At 40.7% G+C, this 23,049-nt stretch overlaps 3 non-coding genes across 3 annotated transcripts; 1 reads left to right on the forward strand and 2 right to left on the reverse strand.

Moving 5' to 3' along the window:
* Positions 1 to 743: 743 nt before the first annotated feature.
* Positions 744 to 816, forward strand: trnar-acg (transfer RNA arginine (anticodon ACG)). Its single transcript has one exon. It is a non-coding gene; the product is annotated as a tRNA-Arg (tRNA).
* A 1,531-nt stretch (positions 817 to 2,347) lies between these two features.
* Positions 2,348 to 2,429, reverse strand: trnal-uaa (transfer RNA leucine (anticodon UAA)). The gene has a single exon. It is a non-coding gene; the product is annotated as a tRNA-Leu (tRNA).
* A 2,022-nt stretch (positions 2,430 to 4,451) lies between these two features.
* trnal-cag (transfer RNA leucine (anticodon CAG)) lies at positions 4,452 to 4,534 on the reverse strand. The gene has a single exon. It is a non-coding gene; the product is annotated as a tRNA-Leu (tRNA).
* Positions 4,535 to 23,049: the final 18,515 nt, after the last annotated feature.

The raw sequence follows: 23,049 nt of genomic DNA on the forward strand, positions 1-23,049 counted from the left end.
CTATTGCAGTATATTAAAGAATATAAGAACGAGGTTACCATTCATGTAAATATAATATTTCATGTATTGCAGTATATTTTCAAAGATATGACACTTTAATTTTTTTAATAAGAGAGACTTTAATGTGAGACTTTAATGTCTGTCTTTGATCTCTAAACTCTGACTCTGATATCATTGGTGGTGACTGAACTCTACCCCCTGACAGACTGAAGGCTCCTATTGGTGATGTCATCATAAATACATGAAGGTCTTTTTTCAATGGTATAACATTAAAGCTCATCTTAGTAAAACAATCAAGTTACCTGAACTAAATTCTTGAAAAAATGACTGTCACTGACTTAAATGAATCAAATCTACTTCAAAGTTCCTTCTGTTGTCATAAGTCGGCCATTTTAAGTGTACTTGTAGTTCCAGAACATTCCAAGTGGAGATGATATGAATCATTTTGTTAGATGAACTCAGTTCCTCTGCTTTGATGTTGGTGGACCGAGGGGAGTTTGCCTGAACCTGCTTGGACCTGCTGGCTCCTGCTCAGTCCCTCACTCAGCCTCACTCAGCCTCAGCAGCACCACTCCACTGAGGCCTGATTCAGGTTCCTAGCAACCAAATAGGAGGAGAGCTGAACCTTCTTGCTGTGAGGCCACAGTGCTGACCACTGCACCATTGTGTCCCCTGAAAATGCCACCATGTTGTTGGGGTCTTCTGTCACAGCAAGCACACATGAACATAGCAGCTTCTTCACAGGGCTGGTGGCGCAATGGATAACGCGTCTGACTACGGATCAGAAGATTCTAGGTTCAACTCCTGGCCAGCTCGCTTTGAACTTTATACTGAGAAGATGAAGTGAGAACCAGTGATCAAAGTCACTGAAGTCCTCCCAGGTTTCCTCCTTGTCTGCTGGAAACATGAACACATGAATGATCCTGCTACCTCTCATGTTCAGCTGCACTTGACAGTGACAGCAGGAGAACAAAAATCCCAGTGTGTCATCAACATTTCCTGTCAATCAATGATAGCAGCTGTTGAATTTCAAAATGAGAAAAAATGAACACCAGAGCACTGGAGAGGAGCACAACACTTCTTTGCTTCCTGGCCACTCTCATGTCTGTCTGTCCATCTGGAGCTGGGGGGAGGAGCTTCACATGTTTTTTCTTTTTTTAAAAAGGGAATGTCATGACTTCCTCTGTATGTTAGAATATGAACGACTAAAAATGTTCATCCACAGTTTAAAGTTAGAATTCAATTTAAAGTAAGAAAAATCTTCCCTCTTCAATCCTGTCCCTCAGTGTTGTAAACTGTTTCAAACAAATTCTACTGTTCAACAGTTCAAGTGTTTCTAATGAAGCTGAATGTTCTCCTCTACTTTCCTCAATTGTGTTTCTTTAATGTCCTCCTGAGATCAAAGACAGAATTCTAGCTACTGTCAAAGCCCTGATGACATCATCAGGAATTCTGACCTGTCCAGGGTGAACCCTGCCTCTTGAACAATGTCACCTGGGATCGCCCCCCCCCCCCCCCAATGACCCTTAAAGGACAACAACAGAAAGTGGATGGAGGGATGGACTCAACACTGAAATCAGCTGATCTGATCCACATTCTAATGTTTCCTGTCCCTCTTTAGGAGTCAGTGAGAATAGTAGTGTATATAATAATGTATATCCAACCTTGTAGTATCTTTCCAAAGCTTTTAGTATTTCTTCTTGTTTCTACTTGTAGTTTTAGTGTCTGGATCTTTTCTTTTGATGTCCTGCTGTCTGCTCTTTGCTTTTGGAGCTTCCTTCAACAACTACCAGGCCTCCTGGGTACTGTAGGAAACATGGTCAAGTTCTTCTGACTTCTCCAGGAACGTCCTGCTCACATTGGTCTGTCTTCATTTTGACTCCTCCCACTGCCACAATGACCAGCCTTTATACTCTTGGTGACTGGGGCCCTGGTTGCTGCAGGCCTCAACACCAGCCTGTGGTTGTGAGCAGGGCAGAACAGAACTGACAGTATCTCCCATGCAGGACCTGGGTCAGCACCTGGTGCCAGCTGGGGCACCGCTTGAACCTGGACCCCTGGAAGATCTTCTCCAGGAACTCGCCTTTTTCAATCGAAACAGCGTGAAACTTCAAGTAAAGAATTAAAATTATTTAATTCACAATGAAGCCTCTGTCAAAAAACAAAGGAACAACTGACTACCTCACCATGATCACCAGGAGGTAACCTGGTAGTCAGAGCAGCAATGCTCAGGTCTGTGGACTCAGAGGAGGGTTCTTCTTTTGGTCACAGGGTTGAAGATCTGAGTGGAAGAGAGAGGAGAGGCTGTGAGAGACCTGCCACACCTCTCCAGTGACCTGGGACATTATGGCAGTGGTGGGATTTGAACCCACGCCTCCTCAGAGACTGGAGCTTAAATCCAGCGCCTTAGACCGCTCGGCCACACTACCTCACTGAGCTGTTCTCTAAGTTGGTCTGCTAAAGGCATGTTGAAGAGGAAGTAACAATGATATCAAACTGATTCTGAAGGGGGACTCCTTCCCTCCACGGTCACAGGAAGTGACGACAGCGCCGCTAGAAGCAGGAAAGAAATGGTAAAAGGACTCAGTTTGTACAGAGCCTTTCTACCTCAGCAGCACTCAAGGAGCTGAACAATGTCCTCTCATTCACACACACTCACACACTGATGCTGAAGGCTGCCATGCAAGGAGCCAACCTACTCATCAGAAGTATTTAGGGGTTCAGTCTCTTACTCAAGGATACTTTGACATGGTCACTGGAGAAAGTGAGGATCAAACCAGCCACCCTTTGGTTGCCAGACGGCCACGCTACTCCTGAGTCATGTGACCTGGATAAGATGGTGAACTACAGCTGATTGCCATGCTAGCAAACCCCCTTTTGTTTGGTTTGGTAGTTGTTTAGTGACTGTGGATGAATACACAGGAGAAGTTGCGCATAAATTTGTGTTCCCTGTTCACTTGAATATATGCAGGAGTGTGAGGTGGAAATAATACTTGGAGGAGAATGAGAGTTCAGTCTCAGCGAATTGACCTGTGCTGACACTAAAACATGTCAGCCACAGAACAAAGATGGCAGTCCTCTGGGAAAGCAGGTACACCACACATACATGAAGAAACCCTACAGGAAACAAATATGTTGCCAGAGACTTTTACTCTGTTTTTGTTGTTTACCAAAGTACAGGATTGGAGGGAGACTGATGGTCGCTGTTTGGGTTTTTGGAAAACAAGGAGGCTGTGGGTTCAAGCTGGATTCTCAGAGACGATTTCCCCAACCTCTACATTGGCATCTACACTGTCATCCAGTCACGTGACTGAAGTCATCCAGTCACGTGACTGAAGTCATCCAGTCATGTCAGTGATGTCACTTGGCAGGACTCTCATTGCCGTCTCATTCCAGAAAAGAATCCAGACTCCACCTGTGGCTCCATGATAACTGAGGGACCTCTGGTTGGAGGCTGGACGATGATGTTTGGACTGGAAGGAAAACTCCTTGTCCAAATTCCATTGTGTTCAAGTTTAAAGTCCCACAATCAGAAGTAGCTGAATCTGACAGGTGGAGGTTTGGAACTACAAGATGGTGATGTTTTCTTGACTTGATGCTCTGACTGTCAGGGTGGATGACAGCTTCTTCTGCTGCTGCATCTGAGTGGCTAGGATTGGAGGTTTTACCCTCCAAGGTTGTTTGGTTCCAGGGGACATTTTAAAATTCCAGTCCCCAACCTGGGCTGTTCTGAAACTCTTCTCCTGAATCACTCCTGAGCTGCAGCAAGAACAAATACCAGTGCCAACCAGATCAACTTCATGGCTGCTAACAGCCTCAGACACTTGATTTCCATCAATCTGGAGCCAAGAAGGCCCTCACCTGTGGTTCTCCTCCAGGAGGGTCCAGGTTCTGCCATTGGGGCTCCTGGTGCCACTGCCAGAGAGCCTCAGCTGCACACTGCAACATTTCAAAAGGAGATTGACATTCCTTCAAATGTCCTGACATCTGATTCCAATGGTTTTGTTCCACATTTATATTTTAAAATCAATCACACAATGAAAGCTGCCTCAGCTGGTTTAAGAGAGAGAACAAGCTAAGAGATCTGAAACCAGTAAAATATGCTTTTCTGTGTGCAAACTAGTGAGGGGCATGGAAGGATATTTTACCACCAATACAGAACCCAGGCTTTAGTCATGTGATGAGATGGCGACTCTGATTATGAAGTTAATGGACAAAATGTGAATTGAAAGAAAACACATTCCTTCAGCAGACTTTGATCCAACATTGAAGTTAGATTTTGGTGGCTGCTCCATGTTGGAGGAAACCAGGCGATGTTGGGACATCACAGGGAAGCTCCTTTGCCTCCTCTGCTGCCAGTTCAACCACTCACTCCCATCAGTGGAGAGCAGCTTCAACTGGGTTTGGAATGTACCACTGTGGATGCATAGGAATGTGGAGAAAATGTCCTTTGTCAGAAGTGGGATTCGAACCCACGCCTCCAGGAGAGACTGCGACCTGAACGCAGCACCTTAGACCGCTCGGCCATCCTGACAGACACTGAAAGTTGCAGACTTCAATATCAAATGAATTCATTCACTGACAAAGTAGAATTTTTTCCACAGGAGCTACTGGCTCCTTAGTTGTTACATTTATTGTTAACATTAAACACACAGTCTGAGTTCATGGCAGTAAGAAATGAACCAGAACATTTGAACCACGTAACATCTCTTGATCAGTTTGTTACATGGGACACATTCCAGACAGGAAGGTCCTTCTGAGACTTGAACTCTGATCACTGGATCCAGAGTCCAGAGTTCTCACCCTTCCACCATAGAACCAAACACAAGGAGGACGTTCCTCTAAATACCACTTGACATCACCTGCAATCAACCTGTTGATATTTGGAGGTTCATCTTGCTCTTGTTCCAGACTACATTGGCAAAAGGAACAAGAACCACAAGGAAATCATGGAACTCCAGATTTATTCAGGACTTTCTAACTCCATCGTATGACCTGGGAGCAAAGACTGGCCAGGCCTTCCTTAATTTATCAGTTAATTACTGCTTCAACAAACATGCCACTTAATTAAGTTACCAGAATTTCTCTCATTGAAAAACCCACCAGCCTGATTTCTTGACATGACATGAAAAATTCTCCAAGAACCCACAGTTGGGTGGAAAGATACCAGGTTAACCAGGAGGAGTCCTGCTCCTGAACCATGGATGGAACAAAGTCCACTGGAAAACTCAGCAGTTCCTGAGTGCCAGATCCATCCAGGAACTTGGGTCTCCCCTTGACTGTGGTGATCCATGAGATCAAGGAGGACAGAGGAAAGAAGGATCCTGTTGGAGATCTCCTCCCTTCTTCCTCCACTTCACTACTACTTGGATGTCAGGAAAATGAGGTACTTTACTCAAATGAGGTATTAGGAGTTTCCTGTTTGACAAGAAGGAAGTCAGAGGTTCATCCCTCACTTGTTGGTGGTGCCCTCAACCTGCTGAGAGCATCACTTAGTTCTCTACAGAGAAACATGGCAGCTCTGCTGAAGGCTGCAGGAAACCTGCTGGAACTGAGACTTGGACTCAGGTCACTGGATTCAAAGTCCAGGGTGCCAACAGGTCCACCAGGGCATCTGTGCTTTACTTACCGTGTAAAAAGGACCACAGTGGTCGTCTGGTTTTAATTTAACAAACAAATACGGTTGAAAACTTTGAGACAGAGACACAGGGCTCTTATTTGAAGGGCCATGGGATGGGAAATATCCCAGACCTCTGAGATCAGAGCGCTCACTTTGATCTCAGGGTCCTGACTTTGGGGGTTCTTCCTTTGGTCTTCAAATACTTGTGGTTTTTATTGGCAGAACTTTCAACTTGCATGCAAAAAGAGAATCACAGTCGATGGAAACCCAGCAGACAGTGTTTATTTCTAATAAATCAGACAATCGCACAAATGAGAATGAAAGGAAAAAACAATAAAATGTTTTAAAAACCTTCTCCACTCTAAAGCTTTTTAAAGTTCATTTGAAGGTTCAAAGGTGGAGGTGAGGAGGTCACCCTGATCCTCCCTGTTGTCACTGCCAGGATTCTTTCTTCTGGTGCTGTGGTTCTTCTGATGAAGGGGGCGGGATGTTTGCTGTCTCAGGCTCCACCAAATGTCCTCTTTAGGACGCCACAATGTGGCCTCTTCAGTGCTCCATCTTCCCTGCATCGGAGACACCAGGGTTCCTCCTGGTGCCGACCCCATCGTCCTTCTACCCAATGGTGCGGCCATGGATCCTCAGAGGAGGCTGGGATCCTTCTTCTCATCAGAGCCACAGTTTTTCCTGTAGGGAACAACAGGAGCTTTGTTGTAATGTTTTGCTCTGTGTTTCCTGTTCAGAGCGTCAGGATCTGTGACGCCATCTTGTGGTAGGGGGTCATCATCTTGTTGTGTGGTAGTGGATTCATTGATCTGCTGTTTCAACACATTCAAGTTCATTATCCTACAAGTCAAAGTACATTTGGTGTGGAGTTTTAGTTTCTGGCCTCAATCATAACGTGTGCCTTTCTTCTTCATGAACATTTCTCAGCTTTGTAAGTTTATTCTAGTTTTTCTTCCTCACTTTTCTATTCCATTGTTGTTGAAGATTCGACTGCAGGTTGGAGTTCCCTGTTGACTGAAGCAGAAACAGGAACAACAAGCTGGAGGCTGTCAGAGCTCCAAGTTGGGCCGCTGATATTAAAGTAGGAGATAAACACATCCAGGTTAGCATCCCTCTCAGAAGCTGCTACTTTAGCTCTTCAGAATACAGCAGCCTAGCATAGCTTCATCTGGCCAGTTAGTGGCCCACTTTGATGTCTGGGATATCAGGTTCAAGGTTCTTCACAGCTCTGAATGAAGGCTTTCTAAAGTGTTAACCAGTACTCCAGTTGTAAAAAACAATCAGGGGGGATGGTAGATTTTGATGTTTAGGAACAGATCATTTGTGCTGATGACAGCGCATCAGGTGAGAGACCAACAGTGTACCCTTACTCCTCTAAAACAACATGCATGCTATGGATATTACCTGTCTGCTACTCCTGTCATTGATCTTGACCAAGCCCCCAGGCTGACACTGCTACCACTGCTCCTACATAGTTAAGAGTCAAATGCAGAGGACATTTTCCCACCGGGTGCAAGTGCAACTTCATACTCATGCTACCTATAAATCTGGGAATTCATCTATATTTTGAAACAAAACGTTCTCAAGTCAAGTCCATTTTAATTAAAGTGCAAGAGCAAAAGAATGAAACAAATGTACTGTGGCAGGATAGCGCTACACTCCCCACCATGAGGGGCAGTGTGGCAGACGATAGTGAGTGGTCACCTAGAAAGAGACCAGGTCCGACCCTTCTCCATCCTTTCCGCTTCCTATCCCTCCTTTACGGAGCCGACAGCCGTGCGTGGTGGCGTCTCGCTGGTCAGCAGATCGGTTAAAAACAAAGGTACCTCAAAACCTCAAAATAATGCTACAGTGATGTCGGAAGAATTGCTAATGAACTCAAAATGATGCTAACAGTAATGTAGTGATAGTTGCTAATAAACTCAGTGAGGCTTACAGTAATGTAGTAAGTGTTTCAAACAATTTCAAATGATGCTGAAAGTCATGTAGTAAGAGTTGCTACTACCCTCAAAATAATGCTACAGTGATGTCGTAGGAATTGCTAATGAACGCAAAATAATGCAAAAGTAATGTCGGAAGAATTGCTAATGATCTCAAAATGATGCTACAGTGATGTCATAAGAATTGCTAATGAACTCAAAATGATGCTAACAGTAATGTAGTGATAGTTGCTAATAAACTCAGTGATGCTTACAGTAATGTAGTAAGTGTTTCGAACAACCTCAAAGTAATGCTGACAGTAGTGTAGTAAGAGTTGCTACGAACCTCAAAATATTGCGACAGTGATGTCGGAAGAATTGCTAATGAACTCAAGATGATGCAAACAGTAATGTAGTGATAGTTGCTAAGAAACTCAGTGATGCTTAGAGTAATGTAGTAAGAGTTGCTACGAACCTTAAAATAATGCAACAGTGATGTTGGAAGCATTGCTAATGATCTCAAAATGATGCGACAGTGATGTCGGAAGAATTGCTAATGAACTCAAAATGATGCAAACAGTAATGTAGTGAAAGTTTCGAATAACCTCAAAGTGATGCTGACAGTCATGTAGTAAGTGTTGCTACTAACCTCAAAATATTGCTACAGTGATGTTGGAAGCATTGCTAATGATCTCAAAATGATGCGACAGTGATGGAGTAAGAATTGCTAATGAACTCAAAATGAGGCTAACAGTGATGTACTTAAAGTTGCTAATGAACTCGGTGATGCTTACAGTAATGCAGTACGTGGTTCGAACAACCTCAAAGTGATGCTGACAGTCATGTAGTAAGAGTTGCTACGAACCTCAATTTAATGCTACAGTGATGTCGTAAGAATTGCTAATAAACTCAAAATGATGTTCACATTAATGTAGTGATAGTTGCTAATAAACTCAAAGTGATGCTGACAGTAATGTAGTAAGAGTTGCTACGAACCTTTAAATAATGCAACAGTCATGTAGTAAGAGTTGCTAATGAACTCAAAATGATGCTAACAGTAATGTAGTGATAGTTGCTATAAACTCAGTGATGTTTACAGTAATGTAGTAAGAGTTTCGAACAACCTCAAGGTGATGCTGACAGTCGTGTAGTAAGAGTTGCTACTTACGACAAAATAATACTACAGTGATGTCGGAAGAATTGCTAATGAACTCAAAATGATGCTAACATTAATGTAGTGAAAGTTTCGAATAACCTCAAAGTGATGCTGACAGTCATGTAGTAAGAGTTGCTACTAACCTCAAAATAATGAGACAGTGATGTTGGAAGCATTGCTAATGATCTCAAAATGATGCAACAGTGATGGAGTAAGAATTGCTAATGAACTCAAAATGATGCTAAGAGTAATGTAGTGATAGTTGCTAATGATCTCAAAATGATGCTGACAGTAATGCAGTGAAAGTTTCGAATAACCTCAAAGTGATGCTGACAGTCATGTAGTGATAGTTGCTAATGACCTCAAAGTGATGCCGACAGTCATGTAGTAAGAGTTGCTTCGAACCTCAAAATAATGCGACAGTGATTTCAGAAGAATTGCTAATGATCTCAAACGGATGCGACAGTGATGGAGTAAGAATTGCTAATGAACTCAAAATGATGCTAACAGTAATGTAGTGATAGTTGCTAATAAACTCAGTGATGCTTACAGTAATGTAGTAAGTGTTTCGAACAACCTCAAAGTGATGCTGACAGTCATGTAGTAAGAGTTGCTACGAACCTTAAAAAATGCAACAGTAATGTAGTAAGAGTTGCTACGAACCTCAAAATAATGCGACAGTGACGTCGGAAGAATTGCTAATGAACTCAAAATGATGCTAACAGTAATGGAGTGAAAGTTTCGAATAACCTCAAAGTGATGCTGACAGTCATGAAGTAAGAGTTTCGAACAATCTCATCCACCCCCGGGGCTCTGCCACCGCGGAGTTGTTTAACTGCCTTGGCGACTTCTGCCCCGGAGATTGGACGACCCCCCCCCAAGCACTCCCCAGACTCTGTCTCCTCCACGGAGTACGTGCTGGTTCCTCAAAGTATTCCTTCCACCGCCCAATTATCTCCCCAGTTGACGTTCAGCAGCCTCCCACCCCCACTGTAAACAGTGTGGGCAAGTTGCCGCCTTCCCCCCCTGAGGCGACGGACGGTTTGCCAGACCCTTTTTGGAGCCGACCGATAGTCGTTCTCCATGGCCTCACCGAACTCTTCCCACGCCCGCGTTTTTTCTTTGGCGACCGCCACAGCTGCACACATTTTGGCCTGCCGGTAGCGGTCAGCTGCCTCTGGAGACCCACAGGCCAGCCATGCCCTGTAAGCCTCCTTCTTCAGCCTGACGGCTCCCCTCACCTCTGGTGTCCACCAGCGTGTTCGAGGATTACCCCCGCGGCCAGCCCCAGCAGCCTTGCGGCCACAGCTCACAGCAGCCACCTCGACAATGGCAGAGCGGAACATGGCCCATTCGGACTCAATGTCCCCCACTACCCCCATGATGTGATCAAAGCTCTGCCGGAGGTGGGAGTTAAAGATCGTTCTGACTGGTTCTTCTGCCAGGCGTTCCCAACAAACCCTCACTACTCGTTTGGGCCTGCCAGGTCTGCGCGGCATCTTCCCCTGCCATCTGATCCAACTCACCACCAGGTGGTGATCAGTTGACAGCTCAGCTCCTCTCTTCACCCGAGTGTCCAGAACATGCGGTCGCAGGTCAAATGATACGACTATAAAATCGATCATAGACCTGCGACCTAGGGTGTCCTGGTGCCATGTGCAATGTGGGCATCCTTATGCTCGAACATGGTGTTCGTTATGGCCAAACTGCGACTTGCACAGAAGTTCAATAACTGAACACCACTCGGGTTCAGGTCGAGCCTACCGTTCCTCCCAATCACACCTCTCCAGGTCATGCTGTCGTTGCCCACGTGAGCATTGAAGTCTCCCAGTAGGACAATGGAGTCCCCAGCCGGGGCACCATCCAGTACGCTTCCCAAGGACTCCAAAAAGGGTGGGTACTCTGAACTAGTGTTCGGCGCATATGCGCAGACCACAGTCATGACCCGTTCCCCGACCCGAAGTCGCAGGGAAGCAACCCTTTCGTCCACGGGGGTAAACCCCAACGTACAGGCAGAGAGTCGAGGGGCAACCAAAAAGCCCACCCCGCCCTCTGCCTCTCACCCGGAGCAACTCCAGCAAAAGAGAAAGTCCAACCCCTCTCAAGGACTCGGGTTCCGGACCCAGAGCTATGTGTCGAGGTGAGGCCGACTATATCTAGCCGGTAACACTCAACCTCTTCCACCAGCTCCAGCTCCTTCCCCACCAGAGAGGTAACGTTCCATGTCCCAAAAGCCAGCTTCCATGTCTGTGGTTCAGACAGCCGAGGCACCCGCCTGAAACTGCCACCCAAACCACATTGCACCTGACCCCTCCGGTTCCCCCGATGAGTGGTGAGTCCAAGGGAGGACGTGCCTGTGTCTCCTCTTCGGGCTGGGCCTGGCCGGGCCCCACGGACCAAGGCCCGGACACCAGGTGCTCGCCTTCGAGCCGCCACCCTGGACCTGGCTCCAGGGCGGGGCCCCAGTGCCCCTCCGGGCAGGGTACATGTAGCACTTGCTGGATTTTCCATGAAGGGTCTGTTGAACCGTTCTTTGTCTGGCCCTTCGCCTAGGACCAGTCTGCCTTGGGTGACCCTACCAGGGGAAAAATGCCCCCGACAGCATTGCTCCTAGGGTCACTAGGGCACTCAAACTCCTCCACCACGGTAAGGTGACGGTTCCAGGAGGAGTAAGGGTTGCTACTAAACTCAATTTAATGCTACAGTGATGTCGTAAGACTTGCTAATAAACTCAAAATGATGCTAACAGTAATGTAGTGACAGTTTCTAATAAACTCAAAGTGATGCTGACAGTAATGTAGTAAGAGTTGCAACGAACCTTTAAATAATGCAACAGTAATGTAGTAAGAGTTGCTACGAACCTCAAAATATTGCGAAAGTGATGTGGGAAGAATTGCTAATGATCTCAAAATGATGCTAACAGTAATGGAGAGAAAGTTTCGAATAACCTCAAAGTGATGCTGACAGTCATGTATTAAGTGTTGCTACGAACCTCAAAATAATGCGACAGTAATGTAGTAAAAGTTGCTACGAAACTCAAAATATTGCGACAGTGATGTCGGAAGAATTGCTAATGAACTCAAGATGATGCTAAAAGTAATGTAGTGATAGTTGCTAAGAAACTCAGTGATGCTTACAGTAATGTAGTAAGAGTTTCGAACAACCTCAAAGTGATGCTGACAGTCATTTAGTAAGAGTTGCTAATGAACTCAATTTAATGCTGCAGTGATGTCGTGAGAATTGCTCAACAACTCAAAATGATGCTAACAGTAATGTAGTGATAGTTGCTACGAACATCAAAATAATGCGACAGTGTTGTTGGAAGAATTGCTAATGATCTCAAAATGATGCGACAGTGATTTAGTAAGAATTACTAATGAACTCAAAATGATGCTAACAGCAATGGAGTGAAAGTTGCTAATAAACTCACAGTGATGCTGACAGTAATTTAGTAAGAGTTGCTACGAACCTTTAAATAATGCAACAGTAATGTAGTAATAATTGCTACGAAACCTCAAAATAATGCGACAGTGATGTCGAAGAATTGCTAATGATCTCAAAATGATGCGACAGTGATGTAGAAAGAATTGCTAATGAACTCAAAATGATGCTAACAGTAATGGAGCTAAAGTTTCGAATAACCTCAAAGTGATGCTGACAGTCATGTAGTAAGAGTTGCTACGAACCTTAAAATAATGTGACAGTAATGTCGTAAAAGTTGCTACGAACCTCAAAATATTGCGACAGTGATGTCAGAAGAATTGCTAATGATCTCAAAATGATGCGACAGTGATGGAGCTAAAGTTTCGAATAACCTCAAAGTGATGCTGACAATCATGTAGTAAGAGTTGCTACGAACCTCAAAATATTGCGACAGTGATGTCAGAAGAATTGCTAATGAACTCAAAATGATGCTAACAGTAATGAAGTGATAATTTTTAATCAACTCAGTGATGCTTACAGGAATGTAGTAAGTGTTTCGAACAACCTCAAAGTGAATCTTACAGTCATGTAGTAAGAGTTGCTACGAACCTCAAAATAATGCGACAGTGATGTCAGAAGAATTGCTAATGATCTCAAAATGATGCTAACAGTAATGTAGTGATAGTTGCTAATCAACTCAGTGATGCTTACAGTAATGTAGTAAGTGTTTCGAACAACCTCAAAGTGAATCTTACAGTCATGTAGTAAGAGTTGCTACGAACCTCAAAATAATGCGACAGTGATGTCAGAAGAATTGCTAATGATCTCAAAATGATGCTAACAGTAATGTAGTGATAGTTGCTAATCAACTCAGTGATGCTTACAGTAATGTAGTAAGTGTTTCGAACAACCTCAAAGTGATGCTGACAGTCATGTAGTAAGAGTTGCTACGAACCTCAAAATAAATCGACAGTGATGTAGTGATAGTTGCTAATGAACTCAAAATGATGCTAAAAGTAATGTAGTGATAGGTGTTAATCAACTCAGTGATGCTTACAGTAATGTAGTAAGTGTTTCGAACAACCTCAAAGTGATTCTGACAGTCATGTAGTGAGAGTTGCTACGAACCTTAAAATAATGCAAAAGTAAAAAAGTGAGAGTTGCTTCGAACCTCAAAATAATGCGACAGTGATGTCAGAAGAATTGGTAATGATCTCAAACTGATGGGACAGTGATGTCGTAAGAATTGCTAATGAACTCAAAATGATGCTAACAGTAATGTAGTGAAAGTTGCTAATAAATTCAGTGATGCTTTCAGTCATGTAGTAAGAGTTTCGAACAACCTCAAAGTGATGCTGACAGTCAGGTAGTAAGAGTTGCTATGAACCTCAAAATATTGCGACAGTGATGTCGGAAGAATTGCTAATGAACTCAAAATGATGCTACCAGTAATGTAGTGATAGTTGCTAATAAACTCAGTGATGCTTACAGTAATGTAGTAAGTGTTTCAAACAACCTCAAAGTGATGCTGACAGTCATGTAGTAATGGTTGCTACCAACCTTAAAAAATGCAACAATAATGTAGTAAGAGTTGCGACGAACCTCAAAATAATGCGACAGTGATGTCAGAAGAATTGCTAATGATCTCAAAATGATGCGACAGTGATGTAGTAAGAGTTGCTATGAACCTCAAAATATTGCGACAGTGATGTCGGAAGAATTGCTAATGAACTCAAAAGGATGCTAACAGTAATGTAGTAAGTGTTTCGAACAACCTCAAAGTGATGCCGACAGTCATGTAGTAACAGTTGCTTCTAACCTCAAAATGATGCTAACAGTAATGTAGTGATAGTTGCTGATAAACTCAGTGATGCTTACAGTAATGTAGTAAGAGTTTCGAACAACCTCAAAGTGATGCTGACAGTCATGCAGTAAGAGTTGCTTCGAACCTCAAAATAATGCGACAGTAATGTCGTAAAAGTTGCTACGAACCGCAAAATATTGCGACACTGATGTCGGAAGAATTGCGAATGAACTCAAAATGATGCTAACAATAATGTAGTGATAGTTGCTAATTAACTCAGTGATGCTTACATTAATGTAGTAAGTGTTTCGAACAACCTCAAAGTGATGCTGACAGTCATGTAGTAAGAGTTGCTATTGAACTCAAAACGATGAGAAAAGTAACGTAGTGATAGTTGCTAATGAACTCAAAGTGATGCTCACAGTAATGGAGTGAAAGTTTGGAACAACCTCAAAGTGATGCTGACAGTCATGTAGTAAGAGTTGCTACGAACCTGAAAATAATGCAACAATAAAGTAGTAAGAGTTGCTTCGAACCTCAAAATAATGCGACAGTGATGTCAGAAGAATTGGTAATGATCTAAAACTGATGCGGCAGTGATGTCATAAGAATTGCTAATGAACTCAAAATGATGCTAACAGTAATGTAGTAAGTGTTTTGAACAACTTCAAAGTGATCCTGACAGTCATGTAGTAAGAGTTGCTTCTAACCTCAATTTAATGCTACAGTAATGTCTTAAGAATTGCTAATTAACTCAAAATGATGCTAACAGTAATGTAGTAAGAGTTGCTACGAACTTTTAAATAATGCACTGGTAATGTAGTAAGAATTGCAACGAACCTCAAACTAATGCGACAGTGATGTCGGAAGAATTGCTAATGAACTCAAAATGATGCTAACAGAAATGGAGTGATAATTGCTAATAAACTCAGTGATGATTACAGTTATGTAGTCAGTGTTTCGAACAACCTCAAAGTGATGCTGACAGTCATGTAGTCAGAGTTGCTACGAACCTCAAAATAATGCGACAGTGATGTCGGAAGTATTGCTAATGATCTCAAAATGATGCGACAGTGATGTCGTAAGAATTGCTAATGAACTCAAAATGATGCTAACAGTAATGGAGTGAAAGTTTCGAATAACCTCAAAGTGATGCTGACAGATATGTGGTTTGAGTTGTGAGTAAATTAAAAATTATGCTGACAGTGATGTCGTAAGAATTGTTATTGAACTCAAAACGATGCTAACAGTAACGTAGTGATAGTTGCTAATCAACTCAGTGATGCTTACAGTAATGTAGTAAGTGTTTCGAACTACCTCAAAGTGATGCTGACAGTCATGAAGTAAGAGTTGCTACTAACCTCAAAATGATGCTAACAGTAATGTAATGATAGTTGCTAATAAACTCAAAGTGATGCTGACATTGATGTAGTAAGAGTTTCGAACAACCTCAAAGTGATTATGACAGTCATGTAGTAAGGGTTGCTACCAACCTTAAAATAATGCAACAGTAAAGTAGTAAGAGTTGCTTCGAACCTCAAAGTAATGCGACACTGATGTCAAAAGAATTGTTCATGATCTCAAACTGATGGGACAGTGAGTGTCGTAAGAATTGCTAATGAAATCAAAATGATGCTAACAGTAATGTAGTGATAGTTGCTTATAAACTCAAAGTGATGCTGAGAGTAATGTAGTAAGTGTTTCGAACAACCTCAAAGTGATGCTGACAGTCATGTAGTAAGAGTTGCTACTAACCTCAATTTAATGCTACAGTGATGTCTATGAATTGCTAATAAACTCAAAATGATGCAAACAGTAATGTAGTGATAGTTGCTTATAAACTAAAAGTGATGCTGAGAGTAAGGTAGTAAGAGTTGCTACGAACCTCAAAATAATGCGAACAGTAATGTAGTGGTAGTTGCTAATTAACTCAGTGATGCTTACATTAATGTAGTAAGTGTTTCGAACAACCTCAAAGTGATGCTGACAGTCATGTAGTAAGAGTTGCTATTGAACTCAAAACGATGAGAAAAGTAACGTAGTGATAGTTGCTAATGAACTCAAAGTGATGCTCACAGTAATGGAGTGAAAGTTTGGAACAACCTCAAAGTGATGCTGACAGTCATGTAGTAAGAGTTGCTACGAACCTGAAAATAATGCAACAATAAAGTAGTAAGAGTTGCTTCGAACCTCAAAATAATGCGACAGTGATGTCGGAAGAATTGCTAATGAACTCAAAATGATGCTAACAATAATGTAGTGATAGTTGCTAATCAACTCAGTGATGCTTACATTAATGTAGTAAGTGTTTCGAACAACCTCAAAGTGATGCTGACAGTCATGTAGTAAGAGTTGCTATTGAACTCAAAACGATGAGAAAAGTAACGTAGTGATAGTTGCTAATGAACTCAAAGTGATGCTCACAGTAATGGAGTGAAAGTTTGGAACAACCTCAAAGTGATGCTGACAGTCATGTAGTAAGAGTTGCTACGAACCTGAAAATAATGCAACAATAAAGTAGTAAGAGTTGCTTCGAACCTCAAAATAATGCGACAGTGATGTCAGAAGAATTGGTAATGATCTAAAACTGATGCGGCAGTGATGTCATAAGAATTGCTAATGAACTCAAAATGATGCTAACAGTAATGTAGTAAGTGTTTTGAACAACTTCAAAGTGATCCTGACAGTCATGTAGTAAGAGTTGCTTCTAACCTCAATTTAATGCTACAGTAATGTCTTAAGAATTGCTAATTAACTCAAAATGATGCTAACAGTAATGTAGTAAGAGTTGCTACGAACTTTTAAATAATGCACTGGTAATGTAGTAAGAATTGCAACGAACCTCAAACTAATGCGACAGTGATGTCGGAAGAATTGCTAATGAACTCAAAATGATGCTAACAGAAATGGAGTGATAATTGCTAATAAACTCAGTGATGATTACAGTTATGTAGTCAGTGTTTCGAACAACCTCAAAGTGATGCTGACAGTCATGTAGTCAGAGTTGCTACGAACCTCAAAATAATGCGACAGTGATGTCGGAAGTATTGCTAATGATCTCAAAATGATGCGACAGTGATGTCGTAAGAATTGCTAATGAACTCAAAATGATGCTAACAGTAATGGAGTGAAAGTTTCGAATAACCTCAAAGTGATGCTGACAGATATGTGGTTTGAGTTGTGAGTAAATTAAAAATTATGCTGACAGTGATGTCGTAAGAATTGTTATTGAACTCAAAACGATGCTAACAGTAACGTAGTGATAGTTGCTAATCAACTCAGTGATGCTTACAGTAATGTAGTAAGTGTTTCGAACTACCTCAAAGTGATGCTGACAGTCATGAAGTAAGAGTTGCTACTAACCTCAAAATGATGCTAACAGTAATGTAATGATAGTTGCTAATAAACTCAAAGTGATGCTGACATTGATGTAGTAAGAGTTTCGAACAACCTCAAAGTGATTATGACAGTCATGTAGTAAGGGTTGCTACCAACCTTAAAATAATGCAACAGTAAAGTAGTAAGAGTTGCTTCGAACCTCAAAGTAATGCGACACTGATGTCAAAAGAATTGTTCATGATCTCAAACTGATGGGACAGTGAGTGTCGTAAGAATTGCTAATGAAATCAAAATGATGCTAACAGTAATGTAGTGATAGTTGCTTATAAACTCAAAGTGATGCTGAGAGTAATGTAGTAAGTGTTTCGAACAACCTCAAAGTGATGCTGACAGTCATGTAGTAAGAGTTGCTACTAACCTCAATTTAATGCTACAGTGATGTCTATGAATTGCTAATAAACTCAAAATGATGCAAACAGTAATGTAGTGATAGTTGCTTATAAACTAAAAGTGATGCTGAGAGTAAGGTAGTAAGAGTTGCTACGAACCTCAAAATAATGCGAACAGTAATGTAGTGGTAGTTGCTAATTAACTCAAAGTGATGCAGACAGTAATGTAGTAAGAGTTGCTACGAACCTTTAAATAATACAAAAATGTAGTAAGAGTTGCTACGAACCTCAAAATAATGCGACAGTGATGTCAGAAGAATTGCTAAAGATCTCAAAATGATGCTGACAGTGATGTCGTAAGAATTGCTAATGAACTCAACACGATGCTAACAGTAATGTAGTGATAGTTGCTAATCAACTCAGTGATGCTTACAGTAATGTAGTTAGTGTTTCGAACAACCTCAAAGTGATGCTGACAGTCATGTAGTAAGAGTTGCTACGAACCTCAAAATAATGCAACAGTGATGTCAGAAGAACTGCTAATGATCTCAAAATGATGCAAAAGTGATGTAGGAAGAATTGCTAATGAACTCAAAATGATGCTAACAGTAATGGAGTGAAAGTTTCGAATAACCTCAAAATGATGCTGACAGTCATGTGGTTTGATTTGCGAGTAAATTCAAAATGATGCTGACAGTTATGTCCTAAGAATTGCTATTGAACTCAAAACGATGCAAACAGTAACGTAATGATAGTTGCTAATAAACTCAGTGATGCTTACAGTAATGTAGTCAGAGTTTGGAACAACCTCAAAGGGATGCTGACAGTCATGTAGTAAGAGTTGCTACTAACCTCAAAATGATGCTAACCGTAATGTAGTGATAGTTGCTAATGAACTCAAAGTGATGCTGACAGTCATGAAGTAAGAGTTGCTACGAACCTCAAAATAATGCGACAGTGATGTCAGAAGAATTGCTAAAGATCTCAAAATGATGCGACAGTGATTTAGTAAGAATTGCAAATGAACTCAAAATGATGCTAACAGTAATGGAGTGAAAGTTGCTAATAAATTCAAAGTGATGCTCACAGTAATGTACTAAGAGTTGTTACGAACCTCAAAATAATGCGACAGTCATGTCGGAAAAATTGCTATTGAAATCAAAACGATGCTAACAGTCATGTAGTGATAGTTGCTAAAAAAGTCAAAATGATGCTGAAAGTAATGTAGTAAGTGTTTCGAACAACCTCAAAGTGATTATGACAGTCATGTAGTAAGGGTTGCTACGAACCTTAAAATAATGCAACAGTAAAGTAGTAAGAGTTGCTTCGAACCTCAAAATAATGCGACAGTGATGTCAAAAGAATTGTTAATGATCTCAAACTGATGGGAAAGTGATGTCGTAAGAATTGCTAATGAACTCAGAATGATGCAAAGAGGAATGTAGTGATATTTGCCATAAACACAGTGATGCTAACAGTAATGTAGTAAGAGTTGCTCCGAACCTTTAAATAATGCAACAGTAATGTAGTAAGAGTTGCTACGAACATCAAAATAATGCGACAGTGATGTCAGAAGAATTGCTAATGATCTCAAAATGATGCGACAGTGATGTAGTAAGAATTGCTAATGAACTCAAAATGGTGCTAACAGTAATGGAGTGAAAGTTTCGAATAAACTCAAAGTGATGCTGACGGTCATGGAGTAAGAGTTGCTACGAACCTCAAAATAATGCTACAGTGATGTCAGAAGAATTGCTAAAGATGTCAAAATGATGCGACTGTGATTTAGTAAGAATTGCTAATGAACTCAAAATGATGCTAACAGTAATGGAGTGAACGTTTCGAATAACCTCAAACTGATGCTGACAGTTATGTAGTAAGAGTTGCTACGAACCTCAAAATAATGCGACATTGATGTCGGAAGAATTGCAAATGATCTCAAAATGATGTGACAGTGATGTAGCAAGAATTGCTAATGATCCCAAAATGATGCTAACAGTAATGGAGTGAAAGTTTCGAAAAACCTCAAAGTGATGCTGACAGTCATGTGGTTTGAGTTGCGAGTAAATTAAAAATGATGCTGACAGTGATGTCGGAAGAATTGCTATTGACCTCAAAACGATGCTTACAGTAACGTAGTGATAGTTACTAATAAACTCAGTGATGCTTACAGTAATGTAGTAAGTGTTTCGAACAACCTCAAATTGATGCTGACAGTCATGTAGTAATGGTTGCTACGAACCTCAAAATAATGCGACAGTGATGTCAGAAGAACTGCTAATGATCTCAAAATGATGCGACAGTGATGTCGTAAGAATTGCTAATGAACTCAAAATGATGCTAAAAGTAATGGAGTGAAAGTTTCGAACAACCTCAAAGTGATGCTGACAGTTATGTGGTTTGAGTTGTGAGTAAATTAAAAATTATGCTGACAGTGATGTCGTAAGAATTGTTATTGAACTCAAAACGATGCTAACAGTAACGTAGTGATAGTTGCTAATCAACTCAGTGATGCTTACAGTAATGTAGTAAGTGTTTCGAATAACCTCAAAGTGATGCTAACAGTAATGTAGTGATATTTGCTATAAACTCAGTGATGCTAACAGTAATGTAGTAAGTGTTTCGAACAACCTCAAAGTGATTATGACAGTCATGTAGTAAGGGTTGCTACGAACCTTAAAATAATGCTAACAGTAATGTAGTGATAGTTGCTAATAAACTCAAAGTGATGCAGACAGTAATGTAGTAAGAGTTGCTACGAACCTTTAAATAATGATACAAAAATGTAGTAAGAGTTGCTACGAACCTAAAAATAATGCGACAGTGATGTCAGAAGAATTGCTAAAGATCTCAAAATGATGCTGACAGTGATGTCGTAAGAATTGGTATTGAACTCAACACGATGCTAACAGTAATGTAGTGATAGTTGCTAATCAACTCAGTGATGCTTACAGTAATGTAGTTAGTGTTTCGAACAACCTCAAAGTGATGCTGACAGTCATGTAGTAAGAGTTGCTACGAACCTCAAAATAATGCAACAGTGATGTCAGAAGAACTTCTTATGATCTCAAAATGATGCAAAAGTGATGTAGGAAGAATTGCTAATGAACTCAAAATGATGCTAACAGTAATGGAGTGAAAGTTGCTAATAAATTCAAAGTGATGCTCACAGTAATGTACTAAGAGTTGCTACGAACCTCAAAATAATGCGACAGTAATGTAGTAAAAGTTCCTACGAACCTCAAAATAATGCGACAGTCGTGTCGGAAAAATTGCTATTGAACTCAAAACGATGCTAACAGTCATGTAGTGATAGTTGCTAATAAAGTCAAAATGATCCTGACAGTAATGTAGTAAGTGTTTCGAACAACCTCAAAGTGATTATGACAGTCATGTAGTAAGGGTTGCTACGAACCTCAAAATAATGCTACAGTGATGTCAGAAGAATTGCTAAAGATGTCAAAATGATGCGACAGTGATTTAGTAAGAATTGCTAATGAACTCAAAATGATGCTAACAGTAATGGAGTGAACGTTTCGAATAACCTCAAAGTGATGCTGACAGTTATGTAGTAAGAGTTGCTACGAACCTCAAAATAATGCGACATTGATGTCGGAAGAATTGCTAATGAACTCAAAATGATGCTAGCAGTAATGTAGTGATAGTTGCTAAGAAACTCAGTGATGCTTACAGTAATGTAGTAAGTGTTTCGAACAACCTCAAATTGATGCTGACAGTCATGTAGTAATGGTTGCTACGAACCTTAAAATAATGCAACAGTAATGTAGTAAGAGTTGCTACGAACCTCAAAATAATGCGACAGTGATGTCAGAAGAACTGCTAATGATCTCAAAATAATGCGACAGTGATGTCGTAAGAATTGCTAATGAACTCAAAATGATGCTAAAATTAATGGAGTGAACGTTTCGAATAACATTAAAAGTGATGCTGACAGTCATGTACTCAGAGTTGTTTCGAACCTCAAAATAATGCGACAGTGATGTCGTAAGAATTGCTATTGAACTCAAAACGATGCTTACAGTAACGTAGTGATAGTTGCTAAAAAACTCAGTGATGCTTACAGTAATGTAGTAAGTGTTTCGAACAACCTCAAAGTGATGCTGACAGTCATGTAGTAAGAGTTTCTATTAACCTCAAAATGATGCTAACAGTAATGTAGTGATAGTTGCTAATAAAGTCAAAATAATGCTGACAGTAATGTAGTAAGTGTTTCGAACAACCTCAAAGTGATTATGACAGTCATGTAGTAAGGGTTGCTACGAACCTTAAAATAATGCAACAGTAAAGTAGTAAGAGTTGCTTTGAACCTCAAAATAATGCGACAGTGATGTCAAAAGAATTGTTAATGATCTCAAACTGATGGGACAGTGATGTCATAAGAATTGCTAATGAACTCAAAATGATGCTAACAGTAATGTAGTGATATTTGCTATAAACTCAGTGATGCTAACAGTAATGTAGTAAGAGTTTCGAACAACCTCAAAGTGATTATGACAGTCATGTAGTAAGGGTTACTACGAACCTTAAAATAATGCAACAGTAAAGTAGAAAGAGTTGCTTCTAACCTCAAAGTAATGCGACACTGATGTCAAAAGAATTGTTCATGATCTCAAACTGATGGGACAGTGAGTGTCGTAAGAATTGCTAATGAACTCAAAATGATGCTAACAGTAATGTAGTGATAATTGCTTATAAACTCAAAGTGATGCTGAGAGTAATGTAGTAAGAGTTGCTACGAACCTCAATTTAATGCTACAGTGATGTCTATGAATTGCTAATAAACTCAAAATGATGCTAACAGTAATGTAGTGATAGTTGCTAATGAACTCAAAGTGATGCTGACAGTAATGTAGTAAGAGTTGCTACGAACCTCAATTTAATGCTACAGTGATGTCTATGAATTGCTAATAAACTCAAAATGATGCTAACAGTAATGTAGTGATAGTTGCTAATGAACTCAAAGTGATGCTGACAGTAATGTAGTAAGAGTTTCTACGAACCTCAATTTAATGCTACAGTGATGTCTATGAATTGCTAATAAACTCAAAATGATGCTAACAGTGATGTAGTGATAGTTGCTAATGAACTCAAAGTGATGCTGACAGTAATGTAGTAAGAGTTGCTACGAATCTTAAAATAATGCAAAAGTAATGTAGTAAGAGTTGCTACGAACATCAAAATAATGCGACAGTGATGTCAGAAGAATTGCTAATGATCTCAAAATGATGCGACAGTTATGTAGTAAGAATTGCTAATGAACTCAAAATGATGCTAACAGTAATGTACTGATAGTTGCTGTTCAACTCAGTGATGCTAACAGTAATGGAGTGAACGTTTCGAATAACCTCAAAGTGATGCTGAAAGTCATGTAGTAA

This window comes from Aulostomus chinensis, chromosome 1 (assembly GCF_037954235.1).
Source record: "Aulostomus chinensis isolate RoL2024-O1b breed Wild chromosome 1, RoL_Achi_v1.0, whole genome shotgun sequence".
NCBI classification, from domain to species: Eukaryota; Metazoa; Chordata; class Actinopteri; order Syngnathiformes; family Aulostomidae; genus Aulostomus; species Aulostomus chinensis.